At 30.2% G+C, this 20,100-nt stretch overlaps 1 long non-coding RNA gene across 1 annotated transcript in view; it reads right to left on the reverse strand.

The window, feature by feature from the left end:
• Positions 1-20,100, reverse strand: part of LOC139425585 (uncharacterized) — a 174,288-nt gene that overhangs the window by 29,170 nt on the left and 125,018 nt on the right. Inside the window, exon 2 of the long non-coding RNA XR_011636788.2 lies at positions 19,643-19,776. This is a non-coding gene — a long non-coding RNA (uncharacterized LOC139425585). The remainder of the gene's footprint in view (positions 1-19,642; positions 19,777-20,100) is intronic.

Here is a 20,100-nt window from a genome sequence, read left to right on the forward strand (position 1 = left end):
TAACAGTATTATAACCATAGTTAAACAGCAGACCTAATTTTTGAGCTTATGGCTATTAATGTGCAACTCCGTAGCCTAGTAATTATGAGCCAAACCCAGAAGACAACGGAAATCCAGGATCAAGTAATGAGAGAAATTTGCTTTCGTGGAGGACTTTTTGATGGAGCTAACCCACATTTGAGTTACATGGTGAGGAAAACCACGAAAATCTCCCATGGTTAGCTTAACGGTAAAGGTATTATAACCCATAATCCGTCTACCACAGAGGATATTTTACATCATCACTGTGGTCAGTAAGAGATGGGTACTGAATTCGCCAGCCATCACTGTTATTCGAACCTGGTTCACCTAATTGGGAGACAATTTATTATCTCTTGAGCCACCAGGACACAATTAAATATGTATAAATACTCTCATGCTTTTACTCCTCACAAGAATAATTTTCTCTTCCAGAATCACCAATGTTAGCTCACGTTTGAATTTCAAGGAACACGAAGTAGATTGTCATGCACTGTAAAAAATAGATACTCAAATCTCACGAAATCTTCTTCGGTTTTGACGAAATGATGTTCTGGTACATGCTCCTAGAAAAAATCTTGTCAAATTGACAGAGTAACTATCGCAACTTCTTCAAGGAAATCTATATTGTCAAAGAAAAAGAAATATTTTGGTCTTCAATTTTATTTTCCAAAAAAAGCACGGTCGGCATTTTTGATCATTTTTCGTGAGCATCATATATATGAATTAACGCCCCCTCAACAACACAAGAAGAGTAGATAGAGAAATTACATCCATGCCCAAAGCGGGATTCGAACCCAGGATCGTCTTGGTATGCAGCTAACTCTTTGACCACAGCATCCGCAATACACTGCAATGAGGTTCCATGTTAAGGATACAGTTTCGTCATACATTTCGGACCTCGAGTTTCATCTCAAATTACGTGATTTCGTGACGAAATAATTTTCAAAATTAACGAAATAAAGCTCAAGGATTACAGAATCGCTAAAAGTGAAAGTTTTATTTCTGAGAGTGTAACTATATTGTTTACAATCTGGAATGAACTGGCGAGAGTTTGTTGTCGTTTCCAATGCTGATATTCATCAACAGAAGGAAAAATTTTCCTTTAAAAATGTATGAATGTTTTTTCTTATGTTATAAGAATAGTTATATTTTAATTTTAAAGTTTTTGAGAGCTGTATTGTCCGTCCATGGACCCATGTCCGAGAGCTGCTAGTTTGAAGTTTTATTATTTTTTACTATATCTCAACAGTCCTGTGTAAGAACTGTTGAGGTATAGTATAATCTTTTTACACTTCTATGTTATTCATAACCATTTTTTCACAATTTTGTGTTTCATAGTGAGGATTTTTCCATTGAAAGTGTCAAGCTAAAAACAAAATATTATAAACCAAATTTCAAATTCTAACTTAAAGCTATTAAAAATTAGTCCCAAATGTACAAAAAATCGAACTGTTGTTGATCTTTAAAAAAAATAGGGAAATTTAGTGCATAACTGAAATGACTTCTTTTTTTTTATAAAGGCAATATCTTCTGCACTAAATATCTCAAAAAGGATAAGACACGCTAAGAAATCAATTGAACAATTTTAAATTTAGCATTAAAACATTCAAAAATTTCATATAAATGATCGTATTTAAGATATTGTTGAATAAACAGAAAAAATAAAAACAATGATGGTTGCCTGATAGGTTATCTTAAGTTCATTTGCTTCAGAAATATACACATTGGAAATAGCGATGGATTTTTTTCAAGCAGTCAAAAACTGACGACAAGTGTTAGAACTTGCCAGACATGACTGAGAAGAAACAAAAGTGATTTGAAATACAAAACTATAAACTGCCAACGAAAAATAAAAGTGAGAAGCACAACTAAACCGCAATAGCCGAGAGAGGCAAATCAGAGAAAACTGTATTTCCACGTGGTGCGGAGAGAGGGTGAGAAACGACTGTCCTCAACTGTGAGGAACTGTCAACTGTGTCAACTGTCGACTGTGAGGAACGACAAGGGGATCAAAAAATTCATATAAATAAAAGAAGATTCTATGCTATCAAGATGAGCTGATGTGATTGGGGTGGAAATAATTTTGGCACTGTTGAAATTGAATTTACACCCAAGATTCCAACAATGTGCAGCAATTGATGAGCTTTTTGAAGTTCTTTCAATGAACATAGCTATCTTAAAATCTAAATTTTAAAGCTCGTTTAGCTTGTCCGATACATCCAAGGATGCATCAGACAAACATGGAGGATGGGAATGGTAAATTCCGCACTGATATCAATCGTTCCATCGTTCCTCTTTTTATTAGATACTTCACGTTTTATGTTTTTAATCACTGTTGCTTCTTTTCATTCACATCTGGTAAGTCTTGAAAAGGGTGCTTGTTTTTGCCCGCCGAAAACATGTCGAATGTTATTTCTAATTTGCATATTTTTGAAGTGAAGGAAGTTTTAATCAAATATTATTTTTCTGCTTCAGTTTCTTCTGATTGTTTATTTAATTATCATAAATATTAGACTACTATTATAACTTAATGCAATTAAAAAGTATAAGTTATTATTTTTTTTTATATAAAATATATGCAAGAAAAAACAATTATATCATAATTTTGTATATATCAAGATGTTTTCACTGGGACATATTTATTTATTCATGCAACAACATTTCATTGTAACTTTATTTAAAGCATATATTATTTTTCTTACGTAGTAACGAAGAACTTATACGAGACTTAATTTAAATACAGTGCATCAAAGTATTTAATCTTAATTTAAAAGTTATAACCATAATGTTAAGTAAAGAAAATAATTCGAATGCTGCGGCATGAATATCTAATATCAAAACACTAAAAAAAATTCTAGTTCCTACCTTTTCCCAGTATTAAGTTTATAAAGACTGATTAAATGCAACGAAATACAGAGTTAGGAAAATGAGGGCCATTAATTAACTTGAATATCTTGGATCCAAAGTATCAAGTTTAAGTTTCTTACTTGAACTTGCTTAATAATAATTGCATCTTTTAAAGACATATATTGTTCTTTATCTTTAAGAATATTTTCTTGATAATAATAAGAGTTTACTTTAAGCAACTTGGTAGCTAATAGAGAAGATGTGTAGTGGATAAGATTTACATTTCTATGATTGGAATTTCCAATTAACGAAATGCAAATGAATTTGGAATTAATATAAAAAAGTTTTAAATTTAATTGCAAAAGTGTACATTAATTTATTTATGAAGAGGAAATAGATTTCAGATATGATATACTTTCTGCTTTCTTTCGCTCTGTCTTTTTTTATTTTAAATTTTGCATTATTATAACCAATTAAGGCCTGTCTTAAAGAGTCAAGCCACCTTAACTGAGTTTTTCTTTTTTTTACTATTTTAATTGACATCAATACATTTTTTAAAGTTAATTTCAAAATAAAATGCAGAATATTGTTCTTAGTAGTTTGATGCACCCAGTAAGAACTATTACAAAAGCAATTTTTATCTCTAGTATTCAGTTTTATTCATTCAATTGGTTGGTTTGCAAGATATATACTTTAAAACAGTATCTACTTTTTGTACTTATTTTTTCAGAAAACGGTATATACTTTAAAACAGTATATACTTTTTGCACTTATTTTTGTACAAAACGGTATATACTTTAAAACAGTATGTACTTTTTGTACTTATTTTTGTACAAAACGGTATATACTTTAAAACAGTATATACTTTTTGTACTTATTTTTGTACAAAACGGTATATACTTTAAAACAGTATATACTTTTTGTACTTATTTTTGAAACAAAACGGTATATACTTTAAAACAGTATATATTTTTTGTACTTATTTTTGTACAAAATGCATCGTCTCAAAAGAGAGGAAGAGGAAGAAATGTGTGAAAGAGATGTTTGTTGGTTGTCGGCAGGTTTCGAAACAAAGATCTGCAGGATGCTGTAATCGCCATAGTTGTACACTCCCGTCAAGGAAAAGTGGTTCAGCTTTATATAGTGGTAGTCGCATTGACGCATCACGATGTGCTAATTTCCTCTTTCAATGGTGTAAAGGGTAGTAGTTTAGAATATTGGGTCTACATAGATTAGTCAGGAGCTCACTTTTAGCTCATTTCTATCTTAACTTTATTGTGAATACAATATACGGAAGCGGTCACTGTATAAAGCTTCCTAACTCTCGCTGTTCTGCGGTGTACTACCATAATGGTTGGAGCATTTTACTGTGATCTCAGAGGGCCTTGGTTCGAATCTTTTTGGTAGCCAACGCTTTTCCCTCACACATTTAACCTTTCCCACCACTTTTGAGACTATGCATTTCGCTCAAAAGTTCACATGCTGTTTCAATTTTTAATACATGAGGTTTCACAACTATATTTGTTTCGGAGCTATTTTGATGCAGTTTTGCTTGATATTTAGAAACCTTTTTTTACAGCGTATGTTTATATTGCAGTATATACTTTCAAGATTATAATATGTTAGTTCATTAAATGGTTTCTATTACGATATTTTTCAATAATGATTTATTTATTTTTAAATATCTTATTTTCAGTATGAAGTTAAATCAGATATCTGCCCTTTGTTTTGTTTATAATGATATATATCCGTGGTTTATAGTTTATAAAAAAATGCGTACAGATATTGAGCAAGAAATATCGGGAAAACTTTGGCGTTGCACAATCATACCAATTACATATTGTATAAATAAATTATGTTGCCTAGGAGGAAATTTGGAGCGATATTAAATAAAAATACTAGTTAAGTTAAATATAGAGAAATTGGAAGTCTTTCGCTTTCATGCGTTCAGGCTCATTAGTGATTTCGGCATATTAACATACGAATTTCTTTGAAGTAGAACCAAATTTATGGATAATCACTTCAATCTTTTCCAAAGGAATTAATTTGTTCCATAAATATATTTCTCAATAAAAGAATTCGAAAAATTATAATCTATTTCTCGTTTGCATTTTACAACTACTTTAGAGGGATAGTAACAAAAAATGTTAAATTTGTAACCTGAACCACGTTAATCTATCCTAATCACAGAATCTAAATTTTCAATTTCTTTGAAATTGTGTTTTGTTTTAAATTGAATTTGATTTGCTCGTGAAATTTACTTTTGTTTCATAAAATTGCTAGCAAGAAAAACTATTTTCCGGCCTTGATGTCAGTAGACAGGCTTTGATTCGGATTATAATTACCGTTTTGTTGCTGCTGATCTGAACATGCTATTTGCACTGAATATCCGATCTGAATATCTTGAAGGCTATTTGGACTGGTTTTGAGTTCAGTCACTTGAATGCTCGAGTTTACCTCTTTTGGCAGTTGATTACTGATAATATCCAGCTCATAATTAATAATGGGTCTTGTGTATGACAATCCCAATGATTGATCTTATAAACTCCATAGAAAACCATTGCAGTTTCATTTGTTTTTACCCTTGGGTATCCGGATGGTTCCAAGGTTTAGCTTTGCAGGTGATGTGCCTCCACTAAATAAAGAGGTGCATTCTAATTATTACTGCAGAGAAGCTTTATAAATTTATTGAGCTTTTTGAACCTGAGTTGTTTCATAACAGAAAAAAAGCTAAGGCTCTGCAGTAGTATTTTCAGGAAATCAGTCGTGTTCGTTGTCATATGCACTGCTTAAAACTTTCATTTTAGTTATAAGATTTAAATAAAAAAAATTTAATCTAGATTTGTAAATGTTTTAATCATATAAACTTCACTTAATACACTGTAATGAGTAACTAAATGTCACTTTAAACCATAATATACTGTACTTATTAGTTTAGAGGAAAGTGTAAAGAACTCTTGCTCAATTTTCTTCAGAAACCATGTATCTGAATTTCAATTTAAAGCAGCCATCCCCATTTGAAAAGAGGGGTGCGAGTATACTCTGAAAAAATGGGATGTTTAAAATTTACATAAATGATTGAAGAACAGGATTTCTTAATTTTATATGACTGTCTGGACTTGATCGATATGTAGCTTACATAAACGCCAACCAGACGTTCTTGAAGGTTCAAGAGAAATTGGACCTTCTCGCGAAGCCGCGAGAGTGGAAGGGCAAAATGGGAAGTAACAATGTGCTCCAAAAGGGTCTGCTTTTCGACTTTTCTGTGCTACGCTACTCCCGAAAACTCAAAACCTGGTTTAACGATTCCCGTTCTTTATTTTTTTCACAAAATGCCACTTCTAAATCTAGTTAATTGATCTATGAATTAATGTATTTTGAGTAAATCTAGTTAATTGATTTATGGATTAATGTATTTTGAATTCTGATAATTAGAATTGGTCTATACATGAAATCGGGGAAAACAAAAGTTTTGAATAAAATCAAAGTAAATTATCTTAAATAAAAACTAATATCATGATAAAGTTATTGAATGAGAAGTGTAAGTAAGTCATTAAACTGGGATTGAAAATTGTTTAAAAAATACTTAACAGTTAAGAAATTATGATTAAAAGCTTCGAGAACATTTAAAACTCATCTAAACAAACCACTCGAGTCCTTAAAAGCAGGACACAATCACAACGTAAGCATTTTTGAAAACTTTGAAGCATAATTTCTCATTTCACCACCAACCATCCCTGACTCATTCTCGCTTTCATTTACCTCATATAATCAGACTAATCTTCAAGACTTAAAATCGTTTCTCTACACTATATTCTTTCCATTAAGCTTCGCAACTCGTATCAGTGGGTGTTGAAGTTTACGGATTAAGGTAAACATTTCTCAGTTTTCGAGCAATAAAGAGAGGAATAGTCCCTGCCTTTATAATCTGGCACATTGTTTCTGCGGAGTTAATTATTAAAAGACTGGAATCTATCACTAAAAGGAAAATTCATTAATTTTCTAGAACACGAAAATCTTCTGTTTAATCTGGGTTTAGACGCATTTAGGTATATTACTTACGACGCTACATTAAATGCATCATACTACTTGGCATCATTATTATTTAAAATATAGATTTAGGGAGAGGTTTATGTAGGAAAATTTTAATAGAATGAATGCTTTTAACAATTTAAGAAATATTGATTTATATTTTGATTAAACAGTTTTTGGCATGGTAATGAAGTGTTTAATCTATAGAATAAAGGTTTAAGGAGGTACAAAAATGATTTCAGATGTGGGCAGATAATATTAAACACATCACATACAATCAAAAATATTAAAGATCAGTCTCTTGAAATGTCAAAAACTTATAAATGTCTAAAATAAATTTGAAAACTATTAAATATCTAAATAGATCAGATATGTTTAGCATTAACTTGTGCGTAAAATTCTAAGTTTTACTATTATTCATTCAATTAAAAATTTTTGTGGGTTTAAGATAATATTTAGTACATGTAATAACATATGAAAAGAATATTGGAATGATTTTAGCATGTTTGGAGATTATTAAATGCCATACAAATAAACAGAAAATATGGCTCATTAATGTTCATAAAATATTAAACTTCCAAACATCTCTTATGTGTTCCAAAGTTAGGTATCTATAAAAGTTAATAAGTAAGTTATTAAGTATATATCTATGTAAGATATCGAACTGGCCCCATGCATGCTACGAAAGTATTAAACACTCAAATATCTCATATGTTTTCAAAAGGTTACTAATCATCTAACTATCTCATACATGTTCAGTATCAATTAATATAAAAGTGTTTCAGATGTACATCAATTATTATCTAAATATATCAGATAGGTTCGGGATTTTTCAAATATGGGCAACTTATACGAGTGAAAAATATTTAACTTCTAACTACCTCAGATATGCATAGAACACATAAATTATCTGAATGTCATAGATACAATTGGAATCGTTGAACATCTTAATGTCTCAAGCTTGCTCAAGACATATTGAATATGTAAATACCTCAGATATGTTGAAAAATGATTTTTTGAAAAGTTTTGTTTCTTATTCAGTTATCCTTTAATTAAAATAAATATGGCTTTCAGTCTAAGACGTAAAAGTATCTTATACGCATACCTGAATTTTAAGAATTTGTTTGAAAAAGAAATTTTTTTTTAGAAAAATATTTACACACGCATTGCAGGATTTTTGTGACCAAACATACTTCCACTAAGTTTTTTTTTGGTTCCCAGAAAATACCTTTAGAAAAATGCAAGAACCATATTATCTTTTACAATAATAACCTTAAGTTCTGAAGAGATTGCGAATCAAAACGTAAAAAAAAAAAAAATAAATAAAATAAATCTGCTCAAGCATCACCATTAAATTCCGGAACAAAGAGATATTTTCAAAGGAAAAAAAGGATAATCCCTTGGTTTTTCTTTTGTAAACACAATTGTTTTAATTCAATTTAGAAAGGCAATGCTAATAGTTTTTCATGTTCCAAAACTTTATTGCGTAGGAAAAACCAAGAAAGTGCATACAAGCCAAGAAAGTATAGAAGCTTCAAAGAAAACAACGAAAAAAAACTAGTTTTTTTTTTCGTTTTATGTTCATTTTCTCGTTACTTTCACACTGAGTGGTTTTATTTCTGTCCTTTGACCACGTTAAAAGTCCTCGAAGCGAAGACAATAAGATAACATCTGTCCCTCTTTGTACTAAGAAGGTCTGTAAATATTTGCGCTGGACTGTAGGTTGCTTTCGAGCTGTTGAAGCTCGCAGCTGGGAGCAATAGAAACATAAATCCATGCAATTTTATTTCTTTTTTTCCTGCTTTTCTGTTGCTGTAAAGACTAAAAAATTGATTTGCAGTTAACTCTTGAGTTTTCAGACGTCGATTTTACACGTTTCTAAGTAAAGTTGTAAAATAAATTTTGAGGATTTAGAATAGGCAGACATTCGGTAAAATATCACCATGGTGCTATTTCTTCCTTGTTTAAATTTTAGTTGAAAGGTTTAGAGGTAATTCCCTGCCAACAGATCTTGACCCGTTTGGAGAAGGGAATTCGATATAAACTTTATGAGAATAATGTCAAATAAAGTTGAAAGCTTGTGTTAAAATAACAATGAGATTATAGTCACGTTCCATATGTTTCACTCGAAACTGAAATGTTTGTAAGAAAATAAATATAGTTTGTTTTCAAACACATATGAAAAAATTTTTTGAACAAAGAAAATCAAAGCAATTTTTTTGTGCTATGTTCTCTAGTGTTACGAATGGATAATTTTTAATTTTTTCTTAGCGTTATTAAAATATGACTACGGATATAGAAATTTGGTAAAAAGGAAATATAAATGTATATATTTGATATGTGTGATTGTAAATACTTTATGTACGTTTTAAATATGTTTAGCTTATTATACGACTGTTTGGTTAATTTTTAAAATTTAACAGTAAACATTTTTAATAAGTAAATATGTTCCTTTGATACATAAGTGTAACATTCAAACGTTTAGTTAAAAAAAAACGTAAAATTTGTTCAAGAAAATAGGCTTGATGGAACAATTGTCAGTCGCCCAGCTTTATTTCAGGGAAATAGATAAAAGAATGAAAATATATTTTATGAGCCATCCAGAGAAAAAATTAAAAAGTCTTATTGGGTGAGTAATCTTTTTAGAGTTTATTTAAAATGCAGGTTAAAGTGTCATATGATTAATAATCAAGTGGCTCATAAAACATTTGATTTTGAAATTAAAATTTTATTTACATCAATTACAGCTATTTGAGAATCACGAATAACAATAAAAGAAACACGTGATTAAATATACCAATTAAAATAAGAGTTCGGTGACGCCACAGTTAAATTTTACTTGTGATAGTCCAATATGGAAAACCTATGACAAATAATTCAAACAAAGGTGCGATATAACTAATTTTTGATTCATTAGAGCTAAAAGCTAACAACTCTCTCATAAAATCATTATTGAATTCTAGGGAAAATTCCTTCTTTGCGATGCTGCACGTTAACAGTTTGTTGGAGGGGATTTGAAGTAGACAGTTAGGTCCACCGTGTGTTCGAACGCATTTACACAAAATTAATCTCGGATCGACTAAGAATTGTGGATTTGTAAATATTATTAGAATTTTCATTTTAAACTTACTGTAAAAAAAAACCCGCCAGCATTCTGTTCAGCCAATTAAACTTAAAATTTGCAGGAAAAAATTTTTGTTTTTAACTTTACAGTTTTGAAACCGTTTACAACTTGTATGATTAAAAATCATGATTGCAAATCTATAGGGTTTTTAAACATTTGCAATCAGCATTCAAACCATAGGAACAATTAGAGCTAGGTTACGGTTGAGTTGTGCTTCATCAATTGAACCATGGATTGTGGTTTATTTGCATGTTTCACCTGTCGTAAGAGATGTGAAATACTAGAATTTTTTTGGGGTAAGCAGATGTATGGTGTAGCCATCGATGCGAAAATGAGAGTATCGTAATCTAGTAGTCCAGGGTTGAAAATTGATGAAGAACACGACACTGGAAACTCTTCATGTGTTGAAGTGAGTGGAGAGAATATTGAGTTGTCAACGCTGAGACTCGAAAACTTGTTCTGTAGGTTAGACAGAGTTAGACAGATTATTCTTCTCGGATATGTATGTACCTAGTTTCAAGTGTATGTACCTAGTATGTACCAAGTGTATGTACCAAGTATGTACCTAGTTCTAAGTGGCTTCATTAGACGATCCTGGTTGGTACGATAAAACTTTGGTCGTTTTTGCGTATTAGGTGAAGGCAGCTAATAAAAGGCTTTTTTTCACAGTTAGCAGTTTCAATACCATCTTATTTATGCCTTTGTTTGAATATGGTAAAATAACAATAAAATAAATTTTTAATATATACCATGTTTTCCGCGAAATTTCTGACAATGTACGGTACTTACACATATATGCATACAAACGTTCTGCTTTATTTGTATAAATTCTTAATTATTTTCAAATATTCGTTTTATTGCTGAAAATTTCAAAAATTCTACAAGTATTAAAATTTTAAACTTAATTAGATACGAAAATTCACTTTAATGTGAAAACTGCCTGAACTACTTTAACTGTATTAAAAGTATTCCACGAATTCCATTTTTAGAAGTTTAAATGGTTAAAATAAGTAAACTTAAAAAAAAAAAAAGAAAAAGAAAACTCATTATATTTTTCTTTTCAAAAGCAATCCATGTTGAGATAATCACGATTAGAATAAGATTTTAGAAAGTAAAGTTACAGATTTCGTGAATTTAATTTATCTGGCATTCAACTCCTTGAATATCGTTCATGTTTACTAAGCTTTACAAATTTCTAAATTACGAACCTGGAAAGTTTTTAAGCTCCATTTACTCCATCTAGCTCTAGCATTTATTTCTCATTAGTCCCTTATTTTCGCTGTTATCAAGATGTTTACCTAACAGAGCGCTCTCTTATTTTTATCCTGCATAAATTCTTTACGATTTTCATCGTCGCTTAATAGAGCGTTAAAAGGGTTTTCTGTTAAGACCCGCGGCTGATTTTCTTTTCTTGCAAATTGCAAAGAATGGTCTTTGCCCTATCTTTAAGTGAGGCTGGGCCACAAAAAGAGGCTCGCATAAGATAGTGGAAGTTTCTCGAAAAAAAAGCAGAGAGAAAGAATAGGAAAAAAAGTAAAAGAACAGAAAATTAGCGCTCAAATGAAGAGGGAGAGATGCCTCTCGAATTAGTGCTTCTTCTTTTTGGTAAAAAGAGGGAGAAAAACTGGAAAAAAAGTATAAAGCTGGAATAATAATTAAAACCAGCCAAGAAAAATTGCCCTAAACTACTTTTCTAACATGTAATGGCCGAGGGTTTATAAAAGATGCATTCATGTGAATTTGAAACCTTTAACATTGTGAAAATCTTGGCGAAAGTAAAAAGTTTTTATCATTTCTCATTTCATGCACAAAAAACGAAGAATAAGTGCCTTCATTAAAATGGAGTTGTTCAAATGAAAGGGTAAATGATGTCAGATTGCAAAGCATTGTGTCGCAAATCTGGGAAACGATTCAGATGCTCCTTTTATGTAATGCTTCAAATTACTCAACTAGCACAAAATCCCCCTTTTTTTTCTTGAATTTTTCGTATTTCTAAGTTTAAATAATTCCACCAAAAGTTTTAGGACATCTCAAAAGGATAAACATTTTGAAAAAAAAACTTTTTTTTTCTTCCAAAAGAAATGTTGAATTTGGAAACACTGAACTGCACTTAACAAAATGACGCGTTTTAAGCAAAAAAATAAATAGAAAAAAAATAAGATCAAGAAGAAAAATCAGATTTCCCTTTTATGTCACTAGTTTACCTATAAACTAGTCATTCATAAATTAGTAGCATGTGCCAGTTATTCACAGTCTAATGGTTTAAATCTTTTGAGTATTCTGTAAATCTGTTGAATCTAGGATTAAATGCATCTGGGTGTATTAATTATGACTCAGCATTAAATGTTTCATATAATTTGGTATTATTGATTTACATAATGTTTGCATCAGAGGCTTACTGAGAATAATTTTAATAAATACATTGGTATGTATTCCATGTATAAAATCTTTATTGATTTTAATTATAAAAGTATTTTATACGGAATGTGCTATTGAGAAAAAAATGATAAAAATTTTGAAAATTTTTTATTTTTATTTTCTTCCGAAAGAAATGTTGAATTCGGAAACGCTAAACTGCACTTAATAAAATGACGCGTTTCAAGCAAAAAAAATAAATCGAAAAAAATAAGATCAAGAAGAAAAATCAGATTTCCCTTTTATGTCACTAGTTTAGCTATAAACTAGTCATTCATAAATTAGTAGCATGTGCCAGTTATTCACAGTCTAATGGTTTAAATCTTTTGAGTATTCTGTAAATCTGTTGAATCTAGGATTAAATGCATCTGGGTGTATTAATTATGACTCAGCATTAAATGTTTCATATAATTTGGTATTATTATTGATTTACATAATGTTTGCATCAGAGGCTTACTGAGAATAATTTTAATAAATAAATTGGTATGTACTCCATGCATAATAGTTTGATGTATTCCATGTATAAAATCTTTACTGATTTTAATTACAAAAGTATTTTATACGGAATGTGTAATTGAAAAAATGCTATTTTCTTAATCTTATAGAAAATAACATTTCCAAATAAATTTCGATGACATGTTCAGCAGACATGTTATTTAACATACGCATAATTCAACTTGACATTATTTTACAAATGTTTCTTTCTGAAGCTCTTAGGTAATATAATGACAAGCCAATATTTTTTATTTACTTAGGAGGGAGAATTTTATTTAATATTACATCACGATTTTCAGGTAAACAATAAATTGGCTCGGTTAATTGTGATGCGTCGAGTGTAAATTTCGGATAGTTCAAAGATATTTACAGGGAAACAATTCAAAAGAACATCTGAAGCAGGAAGGAATGTAATATTTGGAAAAGAAATAAATGATACTCTTTAAAACATGTGCTCTTGTTTTGAAATGATTTTTTTATTTTTTTATTAGCTTAATCTTTGCTTAGACTAGATTTTTAAGAATTAGATTTAACTACATTAGATTTTGAATAGAAAATAATGCGAAATGAGTTTTTGAGTTTCGAACTATTTTAATACTTAACCATTAAAAAGAAATGTACTATGATGCATGTTATAGAAAAACCTTAAAATTTATCACAGAGTTAATTTTTATATACATATAAGAATATATATAAATCTCTATATATTTTTGTCTATCTGTGCAGACATAATATATCCTCAGATGGATGATGGGTAATGACCCTATGTCGCCTGGCTTTACCGTTTATGGTTTTCGTGGTTTTCTTTTCTATGCAACACAAATGCGGGCTCAAAGTTACAAGGCTACGTGGTTGAACATTAGTAGTCGTATTCCCGCCCCTCCATCAAAAAGAAAAATGTGACGTCATATGTGTATATAATACATTTTTTTTCATACATAAAGTACACATTGGCGTTTCTTAGCCTACATGAAAAACAAACCCTTCGAGAAAAAAAAGTTAAAAAAAAAACGTATATATATATATACATATATATAGTACATGGTTATTTGCTTATCAGCATCATAGGCAAATGGCGTCCCTGATTTCGCTGGCATGTACGTTCTATTTTGATGGCATACATTACAGCCGAAGGTTGTTGCGAAGTGATTAATTTCTTTTTTGAAAATTTTTAAAAAAAATACAGCTAGATTACAGTGTTTGTGATTGACAAAAAATTTTCTAGTCACTGACCATAAAAATTAAATAATCTCATATAACTTGATAATAAAAACACAGCTCAACCCGTAATTTTTTTTCATAAAATATATGGCTAATGACAAAAAAATTACCGCAATATTCGTAAAAGTTACCTTGACCCTTTTTCAGACCAAAAAAATTTGTAAAATAAAGGTGAAGCGTGGAATGGACTGAAATAGCATTTGTGCTGCTATCTGTCGAGGATTAAGAGTGATGCATATTTGTTGCCAATATATAGACTGTGTACAAGTCTTTTTCTTGGCTCTAGCAGGTTTTCAAATCCGAGAACTTTGTGTCCACAGCTTAATAGTATAACGAACGAGGATACATGTGTACACTTTCTAAACAAAAGAAGCTTAATATGAAGAACCGTATAATTTAACGACTAACTCTATTAATTTTATTGAAGTTTGATACAATTTCGAATGCACGACTTTTACCTGAAATAAGGAATTTGATAATATTCCTTATCGTTAAATCTCTATAAATCTTATCGTTAAATCTTATAAAAAATATGGTTAAATCTTATAAATAATATGGTTAAATCTTATAAAGTTAAATCTCTCCGAATTTTAGACAAATTTTTAAGAGCGTTGGAGTGGGTCGATGAGAGCTAGTTTGCGTAATTATTTTAACTGATTAAAGAAAAAAAACTCGACTTGTTGTATTAAATCACTTGATACGAGCGGGGAAGCATAATTATCAAAACTGGAAATCATGTGTCATTAAGCGACTCGGTATTTCTCATCAATGAGGGTTAATTATATTGCGCAACTTTCCATTTTTAACATTCCTAAAATAGCAGCAATTTTATTTCTTTCTCGATGAAAAAAAATTGCTCAAATGATGCAAAATTTAAAGAATGCTTACATTTGGAGAAACCCTTTTATATAGCTTACATACATAGTTTTTCGATCACATCTTATGAATAACAGGGTACTACGTTTAATTCAGCTACCATGGACACTCCACAACGATGAAGCAAGATTCAGATGCATGAAAATCAGCATGGTTTGAACAGGTTATTTAGTAAAATAACAACATGATGCTTCCATATGAATTATGCTCTTTTTAAAAAGCATGTTCTTACATGAACAGTTTCATGATATCAACAAAAATAATTGGAATTCTAATGAAAAATCATAGATTTAAGACATAAGTGCTTTCTAAAATCACTTTTTTATAAGCCAAATATAATATCACAAGTATCGATAAATGATAGGAAGTATTTATCGAATCACTGCAGCAAGTGTCAAAAAGGGACACGTGTTTACATAATCAATCGAAATATTTTAATTTAAATGTGAACGTAAAGTAATTAAATTAAGAGATTGTTTTAAAAATGCAAAACATGAACAGATATCGGTTTTATCAATTGTCAGTAGCGTATCAGTGCTCTAGCATACCAGTGTCTCTATGTTGTTGTAGCATATCAGTGTCTCTATGTTCTAGCATATCATTGTCTGTAGGTAGTTCTAGCGTATCAGTGTTGCAAGTGTCAGTAAATAGCAGCTAGTATCAACTATTCCATTGATGAAGTAACCTTTCTAAGACCCTTATCACAATTGAAAATATTTTTTAAGCTAATTTATTCCAATTACTTTCTATTTTACACTACAAGAACAATTTTGCTAAAATAATTCATTTTTATAAAGTTTTTTTCCCCACAATCACGAGAATTATCAAAAATAAATATTGTATTTAGTTTCAAACTATTTATTTTTCCAATAAATGGTTTATCGCCAAAGGCTTCCATATAGTAAAATCAAGGTCTGTGTTAAAAGAGTCACCAAAGCATTTTTATTTTATTTACCCCTAATATTGAACCCATTACTTTGTACTAAATCAAATAAAACGAAAATTTTCCCTAAAACACGATATGCCTTCTAGTCACAAATAGTAATGTCACTTATGCTCACAGATTTTGTCTCGCCAATTATGTTTAAGTGAAGTTGAAAGGGAGCCAGACCGCAGATATTCTCTTCCTATATAAACTTCCTCTATCCCGAGGAACATGAATCGCATAATTGATTAGTAAAATACTTTAGCTGCCGCCTGACGCTACCCTCTTAATTAAAAGTGCTAATGAGGTAGACCGATAAGATAATTAAGTGCCTTATCAGTCAGAAGTGTTCTTTTTCTTTAAAATTAACTCGAGAGTAACTTTTGAGCAATTGCTTATAAAATTTAAACGCCTCCCTGTCCTTTCTTTCAGCACGAAATATTTGATTTATGAAAAGTACTCATTTTGAGAAAGTTGAATTTTTTAGAGTTTCTTTCAATGTTATTAATTAAAAATAATTATTCAAAGTCTTTCAATATCTTTGATATTTTATGTTATTGAAATTTTTATAATTGACAAGCCTACTTAGACAAGTCTAAAATTATGAGTCAAATCAGTGGAAGTTTTAAGAAATAGTCAAATCTTTTCCATTAGAAAGTAAACTCTAAATTGTAATTTATAAAGGAGAAAGCACTACTGTATGCCTATGACTGCTAAAGGCGTTTTATTTCTATTATAATTAGTTCTTATTACATCTAAAACAACAGTACTCACTTAAGCCAGCAAAGCGAAGTAAATGGTGACTGGTGCACGTTAATTCTGTCGGGTCACAAAGTCCTCTATGTCTGCGTTACGAATTATGCCTCTCGGCGTACTCAATTGGAGATCATTCTCTGATTCAGGTCAAAGTTACGGTCTGCGGATGAATGCATATATGACTGTTTCCACATTATAAACAGCCTGTTACGTGTGTGTGACTGAAGTCGTATTCTTGACCATTGATCGCGCAACTGAAAAACATGAAAAGCAACCTCTTCCTTAATTTCACTTGGTTTGCCCAAACAGGCTTACCGATATTGGCAAGTGACATTAGAAACAACAAAAACTTAAGCTAGCTCAAAATTTCGAAAGGAAGTATCTATATAATAGTAATATCTTATCATATTATTAGTCAAAATTGCTTACAGCGTTACCTGGTTATAAATTGTGAAAACAGTTTTCAGATCCTGATTCAGGAACGATAGTTATTAGAAATTTAATTAAAATGTGCATCATTGATTAAGTATTTACCAGATATAAACCTTGTAAAAAAAATGTTTAAAACATGCATTTATTTGGTTGCGATTTACAAAAATGCAAAACGAGGAAACGATCTCAGGAAAAAAAAACTTATTAGACAGAGAAGAAAAATCTGATGAAATTATTGTACTGTATGGTAATGACATTTTGGATTAAAAAAATAACAACATAATTCAATAAAACCAAAATGATAACAAACAATTCTTTTGATATTTCGTTTAGATGGCGATAGTTTATAGAAATTTCTGGTTTTCAAAAATTATAATTTTTATTACCACACATTTTGTATAAAAAAAAGAACTGGAAATCAAGAAACTTAACAGTAAACTTAACAGAATAAACTGTATGTCGTACATGACAAAAAATTGCCAAGTTTTGCCATATTTACAAAATTTTATCACTTATTTGAAACTATTTTATTGTTAATTTTACAAACACCATTACCAAAGCACTTCTGTAAAAATTATTGACCTTTTTGGTGTTCCCATAGAGCAAGAAACACGGTATATTTTACCAATTTCTGGTAGTTTTGACCATACTTTTTTTTCTCAATATGCATGTAAGATGAGGCAGCAGCATATCCTCGTAATATATCTAGTATGTTTGAGAAGTTTCTAGTATATTAATCCATGCAGCCTCAATGCGACAAGTATCTTTAGTTATCTGGTATCTGATACCAAATTTATCTGGTATGTGGGCAGATATCAATAATGCTAGAACTGACCTTTTTGGGAGTACCTTTTCTAAAAACCCTACTCAGGATATCGCTTTGAAATTTTTAGGAAATATTTGAGAATATATCATTTGTATGCTGTGATAATGTTTCAGCGTTAACAGGAATACTTTTTAAATTATGAAAGATCTTTGTTCAAAAATGATGAAAATGCTTAAAAAAATTAAAAGTTCTCAGTTTATAATTTTTCAAAAACTCTTCAACCAAAGATATGTATTAACAGTTAGCAATATGTAAACATGTGAATGCAAATATTGTGTGACAAAAATGAAGCAATATCTTGTTTTGATTCTGCGAAAATTTGCATGGAATAAGGTGAGTTTTAGCAATATTGGAATATGCTTTACCAACTCTCTTTAACCTGTGAAAATAGAGTAAATTTAAGATGATTTAATTTTTTATTTTATTTCTTAAACTTGCATACTACATACAGTTTCCAACTTCTCTAGCTACTTCGAATAATGTTCACGACCCTATGTTGCTTTTTTTATTTTTGTTTTGTTCATTTTATTTTTGCTTATTCATTTTGTTTCCTTCATTTTTTTTTCTTCGCATTAACTATCACACTAATAGCATTTATTTTCTGCAAACACAGAAATCGAGTTAGTCGAACCAACAATACCTCTTGAAATTTTATTTTAGATGATTGGATCTCTATATTGAATTTCGAAAGATTTTGTTTTAGAAGAAGCGAAATTGAACTGATTGGCTATTTTGTTTCTTTTAAATGGTTTAGTATTTTTGTTTTTATAAAATAATTAGTTTTGCTGTTTGTATGTCTGCATGATCAATTCAGTAATTTTTTTCTCGAGTTTCATATGAAAAAAAAAACTATTTAATCATCTATATACCATACCATTTTTTTCATGTAAAATATCATATACCATATTATTTCATGCAAAAACTTTTAGGCATGAACAAAATATGGTATAATATTTGTAGACATATTTGAGAAATGCAATCATTCTACACTTAAGTTATTTTGGGAGTTATTTTATTAAGTTATTTTGCATTTACTTTAAAACAAACTGCAATAAAAAATTAAATTATAAGCAATATAATCAATATTTTAGGCACTTAATTTCAAAGCAGCTTTTTTTTCTTTTTAACCATCGTTGAACAGCCGACCCAATGTTTTAAGTTTGCGACTAATTTTGAACCCTATCCAAAATACAAGAAATTTTCTGGATCAAGCATTGGGAGAAACTTGCCGTCTAGGAGGGCTTTTTAATGAAACTAACCCGCATTTGAGTTACATGGAGAGAAAGACCACGGGAACCTCCAACGGTTAGCCTAACGGCAAGGTGACTCTAACCCACGATCCGTCTACCACTGAGGATATTTTCCGTCAGCACTGTGGTCGGTGCATGCCAGAGGCGGATTCGTATCGACCAGCCGTCGGTGGAATTCGTACCCGGTTTTCCTCATTGGAAGGCAAACTTTCTATTCCCTGAGTCAATGCTCATTGTAATTTTTTTATAATATTGCGTTAAACACAATTATGGAAGATTCAATATTTAACATATTTTTTACCTGGCGCTAAATTAATATTTCTACTTAAATCTACACTGTTAAAATTGAATTTAAGCAGTAATATGAATTTAGCCCCTGGTGAAAAATGAGTTAAATATTTCAATTATTCCAGATGTTTTACCTGGTACTGAGCCTGATTCAGAAAGGACCCTCGAATCGACAACCTGCTACTTTTAAAAATTCTTGAGCTGCATTCAATTTCAGAATTATCTCCGTCTTATGAAGCATGTGATGATGAAAGCTGTAAAACTTGCCCTATTATTAACAAAAAACATATAATTAAAAATAATGATTGCTTAAAATCTGTTTGTAAAATTTAAAATGTTAATTATTTAAGCTGCGTTTTTTGTAACATGAAATATGTTGGACAAACTAGTAACTCTCTTATTGTTAGAATTAATCAGCATCGTTCAGATATAAATAAAATTATACAAAAACCAGAATCGAATATAGAGCACGTGATTTTAGCAATTTTAAAATTAATATTTTAGATATAGTAAGAGATATCGATTTAAGACTACAAGTAGAAAATTACATGCTTTTCTACTAAACGATACCTTCCAACATACACAGATTAAC

The sequence above is a fragment of the Parasteatoda tepidariorum genome, chromosome 8 (assembly GCF_982258835.1).
Source record: "Parasteatoda tepidariorum strain Cologne lab strain chromosome 8, Ptep-v5.0, whole genome shotgun sequence".
Taxonomy (NCBI): domain Eukaryota; kingdom Metazoa; phylum Arthropoda; class Arachnida; order Araneae; family Theridiidae; genus Parasteatoda; species Parasteatoda tepidariorum.